The following is a 7658-nucleotide window of genomic DNA, read 5'->3' as shown; positions in this document are numbered from 1 at the left end:
ACCGGTGCTGAGCCAGGCCATGACGGCCTCTGATGGGGAGAAGCAGGCCGCCAACCAATACAAGGCCACCTGCGACGCTGCCCTGGGCGATGCTGCGGCTGCCCAGGCTCGCTGCAAGGATCTGGAGGTCGAGCTACAAGGCTTGCGCGACGAGCTTGCCAAGGAGGCCCATGGCCGCCAGGAGAGAGAGAAGGAGATGAAGGCTCGGGAGGCCTCCGTCAAGGACCGGGGCGCCAAGCTCGATGACCGCCACAGCGAACTGGAGACGCTGAAGCGGTCGCTGCAGGCTGAGAGGGCCGAGCTGGACGCCAAGGCGAAGGTTCTGGCGGAGGATCGGGTGGCCTTCGCGAAGCTGGAGAAGAAGGCTCGAGGCATACTGACGACGCTGTATGAGAGCGGCCTGGAGGAGCCGTTGGCTGGTGCAGAGGACGGCCCCGCCAAGCTACTCCCCTTCCTGGTTGATGCGCTTGAGGACGTCGCGGACAGCCTTGGCCCCACGGTCGAGGCCGAGGCGCGTGCCCTGTCTTCTGTGTCGCTGACGCATGTCCTCAGCCATGTCTACCTGCGCGACCCCGACGTCGACTTCGACAGCCTACTGGAGCCCGTGAGCGGCGACCGTGCCGCTGCTGCTGCTGAGGCCGTGAAAGGCTGAGCCGAGGTTTTGCTGGGGAAGTTCCACTCCCCCAGCGTCTTGCCCGGGCGCGGTGCCGCCGGCCTTGCGACCTCGAGAGGCGAAGCCGTCCAGCGTGACTCCACCACCGGTGACGGCGTTACTGGGGAGTGATCCCTGCGCGGCTTCTGTCCTGTTTTTATTCCTGCAACATGCACCATGCCTCGCGGAGGCATTTAAACTTGTGTTTGGTGTTGTGGAACAACCTTATGGCTTGTAATATTTGCTTTGAATTTCCTGGAATTTACATTTTCCTCTCCTACTTGCTTACGCTCTACGTCGGCAAGGCCTGACCCTGCGCGTACCTCACCCAGCGTTAGCCCCGACCGGAAACCAAGGACGGGACTAAGGAGTGAGGGGCTACATGGCAAGTTAGGCTCCTGAGTCGCGATGCTCAGGAGTCCCCCTTGACGCGCGAGCAACAAGTAGGGAAGGGGGGAGCGAGGAGTGGATTGATCGTTCTACGTCGGCAGGGCCCGGCCCCGTGCGTACCTCACCTAGCGTTAGCCCCGACCGGAAACCAAGGACGGGACTAAGGAGTGAGGGGCTACGTGGCAAGTTAGGCTCCTGAGTCGCGATGCTCAGGAGTCCCCCTAGACGCTCAAACAGGTTTCGTACCTTGGCTCCACCCGGGGAGTGGCGCGCGACGACCAGGTCCAAGGGACCTGGCTGGGTGGCGTGCGCTCAGGTGAGGCCCGGGCGTAGCCCCCGTGTCCAGCCCCCTCGTGCGGCACTCCCGAGGGGAGGCGTTGCGAAGGTGCCAGACACTGAGCTCTGGGCTCCCTGAGGTTGGTACGGCCGTGGGCCGCCCTCAGTTGTTTATCACCAGCGCGGAGCATAGCGCTTGCGTATGTATATGGGCATAGCAGCTCCTCGGCAGTGTCGTCAGCCAGCGCGGAGCATGGTGCTTCCATTGGTGCGTGGGAGGGGGCTCCCCTCCGGGAGGAGCCCCAGGGGCATGTACAACCCCGCCCTGACACGTGGCCGGCACGATAGGGCTAGGAGAGGTGTATCTGGGCACCCGTGAGCCAGCGCGGGACTCACGAGGCCCTACCTCGAGGCGGGCTGCGCCTGGCTCTGGGCCTTTATCAATTGGTGTGTTACTCCAGGGTTGTTAGAATGCAAATGCTCTACGTCCTCAGGTCCCGGCCCTCCATCCTCGCCTGGACGTGGGGCCACGGCAGGTAGGCGGCGGCTGCTGCGCATGACTCTGGACTCTTGTAGCTCATGGGTGTTCCTTGCGATGAACTCCCGAGGGTTTGGTCTCTTCTGACTTGTGCCTTCCTGAGGGAAGCGTGCTTGAAAGCACCCCTCCAAGTGGAGCCCGAGCGCCTCCCCCGTGACCTTGGCAAGGTCGGTGGCTCTCCAAGAGAGAGCCCCCGAGCCCTGCCTGAGGAGGGCGCGCCTTCCTATGCGTGAGAGGGCGGCGCTCCCTGATCGGGCGCGAATCCTGACGCAATACCTCCGGAGGTGCCTGCCTCCTTGTAGCTCGGGCCAGGTGAGGTCTTCTTCTTCTTGAGGGTCACCTCGGGAGGCCTCCCGCTCCTGTGATCTGGGTCTTCGATTGCTGCGGCTTGGAATGCACGCTCAAGCGAGCACACTGCGTCCCTCTCTTCACAGGGTACGGTGATGACTCCATCGCTTCCTGGCATCTTGATGACATTGTAACCATGGTGAGTCACTGCCATAAACTTGGCTAGGGCTGCGTACCCGAGGATGGCGTTGTACGGCAGGTGGAAGTGAGCGACGTCGAAGTCGATGAGCTCGGTGCGGTAGTTGTTGCGTTGCCCGAAGGTGTCCGGAAGGTGAACCTGCCCAATTGGAACAGTGGAACCATCGGTGACTCCTGAGAAAGGCTTGGTCGGCTGAAGCTGGTCGTACGGCACTTGGAGATTGTCGAACGTCTCGACGGACAGGACGTTGAGTCCTGCCCCGCCATCGATGAGGGTCCTGGTGACCTGCACGTTGCTGATGACTGGGGAGCAAAGCATCGGGAGGACTCCGGCCATTGCCGCACACTTGAGCTGGTCTGCGGAACTGAACGTGATCGCGCACGAAGACCACCTGAGAGGGCGCGTGGCCTCAAGCTTGGGAAGGACTGCATTCACCTCGCGAGCAAACTGCTTGAAGATGCGCTGTGAGGCTGGGGCCTGGGCGCCACCCAAGATGCAAGCAATTGCACGCGGCTCTTGGAAGCCCCCAACCCCATTGTGTTGGTGTTGGTCTTCGTTCCTCCTTGGTGGAGGTGGCAGAGGAGGGAGGCCTGCGTTGCCATGCGGGTGGCCCTCACGAGGCTGTTCCCTCCAGCCTCCCTCGCGAGGCTGGTCCTGCCAGCGGTCCTTGCGAGGGCAGTCACGCCATCCCTGGCGAAGGCCACGGTCTTCCCATCGTCTGCCACCTCTTCCTCCTCCTCGGCCATAGCCCCCGTCGTTGCGCTCTGGGCGTCGGCCGATTCGCCCAACTCGCATGGCTTTGAGCTCTTGACATTCGTTGGTGTTGTGGGTGTGGAGGTCGTGGTACACGCAGTACCGTCCGCCCTTGGATGACTCAGGCTGATCCCTGCCTCGCTTGGTGTCCGGTTTCGCTGCTAGCATGGCAGCCCCCTTGCGCTTCACGTCTTTGGCCTTGAGCTTCTTTTCTTCCGGGTCGGTTGCCGGGAGCTCGAGGAGGGAGAGACGCCCTTCCTCAGCCCTGGCACACTTGGTCGCCAAGTTGAACAGCTCCAGGGATGTGCACAGGTCTTCATGGATTGCTAGCTCTTCCTTCATCTTGACGTTGCGCACGCCGTCGGAGAAGGCTGAGATGATAGCTTCTTCAGTTACCTTGGGGATCTTGAGGCGAGCGTAGTTGAAGCGCTGGATGTACTTCTACAGGGTTTCTCTCGGCTGTTGCTTGATGCGGCGCAGGTCGCTCACGGCCGGGGGCCGGTCGCGAGTGCCTTGGAAGTTGGCAATGAAGCGGGTGCGCATCTCGCTCCAGGAGGAGATCGTGCCAGGAGCCAGGTTCAGGAGCCAGGTGCGGGTGCCATCCTTGAGCGCCATGGGGAACCAATTCGCCATGACGTTTTCGTCTCCGTTGGCGGCTACGATGCCTAGCTCGTAGAGCTGCAGGAACTCCGCAGGGTCCGCTGTGCCATCATAGCGGGGAGGGAGGTCAGGCTTGAACTTGCCTGGCCATGTGACGCCGCGCAGCTCGGGGGTGAAGGCGAGGCAGCCCGCCGTGGCCACCGGCGCCCTTTGCTGGTGTTGGACTTGTTCTTGCGGGTCACCACGCGCCGCCACTAGGAGCAGCGCGAGGTCTCGTCGTGGAGGCGCTCGGGCGCGATCTTGGCGTGCCGGTGCTGGAGCGCGCGAGCACCTTCCCGGGGACGTGGTATCTCTTGGCAGCTCCCTTCCTGCCGCGCAGGCGCCGGACGTGGAGGGTCCCACCCTGGGGCTGTACGCCTTGGAGCCAAGGCACCTTCTTGGGGAGGAGGCGGTGGAGGCGCCTCCTGATCCTCGCCCCCTGCACGGGACGGAGGGCGAAGCAGCGAGAGGGACCGCAAGGGGGAGCCCCATGAGGCACTGACGAGCTCGGTGATGCGAGCGAGCCAGTCCTCGTAGAGGTCGTCGACGGGGCGATAGTGCAGGAGCTCCCGCGCCAAGAGCAGTGAGGCGTGCGCATCCATGGGTGCGCGACGGGCGAGGGACGATGAGCTAGCTAGAGTCAGCGACGGGGTGGCGGTGCGGCCATCCCGCCGCACCGAAGGATGCTGGGATGAGGCCTGCTGCTCGTTCCCCACCGGGCCTGTGGCGGCGTTGGCGGCGGGCGACGGGGAACGACGAGGGGGGCCGCCGACGGGCGCTGTCTGGGCGACGCGAGTGGCGCCAGTAGCCCGGCACTCGGTGCGAGCCCGACGAGCGTCAGCCATGGACACGACGGAAGATCATACGTGAACAGCGGAAGAAAGATTCCGGCGCACCCCTACCTGGCGCGCCAAATGTTGGATTTCGTGTTCCGGCAGACCCTTGAGGTTTGAACACTGGGGTGCGCACGGAGATCTATCCCCTACCGATCTACGTCTGATCCTCTCGTGCGAACTGAGATGAAAATGATGAACAACACAGGAGACACGAGGTTTATACTGGTTCGGGCCACCGTTGTGGTGTAATACCCTACTCCAGTGTGTGGTGTGGTGGATTGCCTGTGGGGCTGATGATGAACAGTACAAGGGAAGAACAACCTCGCGAGGGGTGTTCTTGAGCTGATGCGGTGTGTTCCACTTAGTCTCTACTGGGTTTTCTCTCTCTCTCTCTCTCTCTCTCTCTCTCTCTCTGCTAGGGTTCTACCAGATCTCTAGCCGTCTCTCTACTCTGTGGTGGCTAGCTCTATTTATAGAGGCCCTGGGCCTCTCCCCGAATAATTGAGCGGGAAGGGCGCCAACAATTGGCCATTTTGAAGGGGAACATCTAGTACATGTTATCCTGACCAAAGGTGGTCTTCGGCTGCCAAAAGCACTGGTGATGACGCCGTCTTGGGCTCCATGGTGACCTCCGTCCGGCCGTCCGGCTGGTCTTGGTCTCGTTGCACCGGAATGGTAACCTTTGCCTGATACCTTGGCCTGTGCTTGCCCCCTTTGCACCAAAGGGGAAACAAAGACACTGCGCAGGCCGGCGCCCGCCTGGTCTCGATCGTCATGGCTTGCGTCACGGGATCCTCGCGAGGTACCCTTGCATTGATCTCTCCGCCTCCTCGCGAGCCTGCCTGATGAGGCCGCTCTTGAGGAAGCTTCCTGTCATTCGCCCCGCGAGGCTTGGCCCCTCGCGAGGGTCTTGAGCTTGAGTTGATGAAGATGGGCCGCGCTGGGCCCCCACCTGAGCCATGCCGCAGGCCGTAGGCAGGCAAGTCTGGGGACCCCTGTTCCCAGAACGCCGACAAGTTCATTTGCGCTATGCAACGCTTTTTGAATTTAAAATATTGCCTTTTGTGCAGCCGTTTATAAAATCTGAGAGTTGGCCAGTCGTCGGCTTCTGCCCCCATGTAACTAGTACTGGGGTGTTCGGGATAAACCTGAGCACTCTTTATCCCAATTTTGGGTCCTTCGAGGGAGGTGTTTAACACAATGAACCAGGCAATCAGACTATTAGGCTTTATCACTCTCACTTAGCCATAGAAGTCTACAATTTTAAATTTTGGCGAAGCCCCTCGTATTCAGAAGGCCGAATTTGGGGCGCTATATACGCCTAAGTTGGGCAAGGCCGACTCCTCGCCCGAAGCGGAAAAAGTCTTTAAGGACTTGAGACCTCTCGAACAGCGATCAGCTCTCGCCTTATCATGATAGTCAGTTTTCGGCTTTCTCTACTGAGGTGCTCGTCCGGAAGAACCGGGACACAATCGCAGTAGTTCTCCCAGCGCTACCTTAGCCGATATAGCGGAACACAAGGTATCAAAACATGGGAGCCGGGCAAACCCAACTATTGACTCAAGACATGATTCGGAACTGATGCATATAATGCTATAAGTTTGGGGTGCCGCACTGTCGAAAGTGTTCGGACTTCTCACGCCGTATTATGGGGTAAACGAAAGCCCCTAGCGTACTGACCGTACCAGAATGTACAGGTGCAAGTTGTCGTAAATGAACATATAAGAAAAAAAGGATGGATAATGCAATAATAGACTAATGCTATGCATTGTTACTTAAATAATACGTCGAAGCGTAATGGTACAAGTAGTGCAATAAGCAAAAAATAGGACTATTTGACATGACCTATCCAAGGGCAAGCTGCGTATGGGTAGTAAAAGGCAGGTATATGGATTGTTATTAGAGACCACCTGGGGGTTCCCTTGTACGTCTTAGCTTCTTGCCTCCTTGGTTGTTCCTTCCCGTAATGTATCCGGCAATCATACTGCTGAAAAGGGCTTCCAGAGAGTAAGGTCCTGAAAGAGAAAAAAATGATAAAGGTATGCAGCACCTAGGGAGGTTAAGTCGCATTGCGGGACGTGCCCTGATCGTGCCCCCGCCTATGCCCATGGTATTTTCAGTGTGTAATTATGTATGCGCGACACGGATTACGTCGCTTGACTGGGACTGGGACGGGGGCCGAATTGCTAGGCGAGCTCTAAACGTGCCAGGCGATCCTATTGCAGGTTACTCCAGACTTGCTTGACGGTGTCCGGGGGCTGTATCGCCGAATTGGCGGTTTGCCTTAAAAGGCTACTTTGTGCTTCTGCTGCGAGGGACACAGTGTGATCTTCCGCGCGGAGCGAGCGTTCTGTGTTTCCATTGACCATTATGACCCCCCTAGGTCCTGGCATCTTGAGCTTGAGGTATGCGTAATGCGGTACCGCATTGAATTTTGCAAATGCGATTCGCCCGAGCAGTGCGTGATAGCCACTACGGAACGGGACGATATCGAAGATTAACTCCTCGCTTCGGAAGTTGTCCGGAGATCCGAAGACCACTTCCAGTGTGATTGAGCCCGTGCAATGGGCCTCTACACCTGGGATGACACCCTTAAAGGTGGTTTTGGTGGGTTTGATCCTCGAGGGATCTATACCCATTTTGCGCACTGTATCCTGATAGAGCAGGTTCAGGCTGCTGCCGCTGTCCATAAGGACTCGAGTGAGGTGAAATCCGTCGATGATGGGGTCTAGGACCAATGCGGCGGATCCGCCATGACGGATACTAGTGGGGTGGTCCCTGCGATCGAAGGTGATAGGACAAGAGGACCATGGGTTGAACTTTGGGGTGACGGGCTCCATCGCATAGACGTCCCTTAGTGGACGCTTCCGTTCCCTCTTGGGAATGTGGGTTGCGTATATCATGTTCACCGTCTTCACTTGTGGGGGGAACCTCTTATGTCCTCCCGTGTTCGGCGGCCGGGGCTCCTCCTCGTCATCACTATGCAGCCCCTTGTCCTTGTTTTCGGCATTCAACTTGCCGGCCTGCTTGAACACCCAACATTCTCTATTGGTGTGATTGGCTGGCTTATCGGGGTGTCGTGGATTT

Source organism: Triticum urartu, chromosome 3A, assembly GCF_056163025.1.
Source record: "Triticum urartu cultivar PI428250 chromosome 3A, HENAU_Tu73, whole genome shotgun sequence".
NCBI classification, from domain to species: domain Eukaryota; kingdom Viridiplantae; phylum Streptophyta; class Magnoliopsida; order Poales; family Poaceae; genus Triticum; species Triticum urartu.
This window is presented reverse-complemented; position numbering follows the sequence as displayed.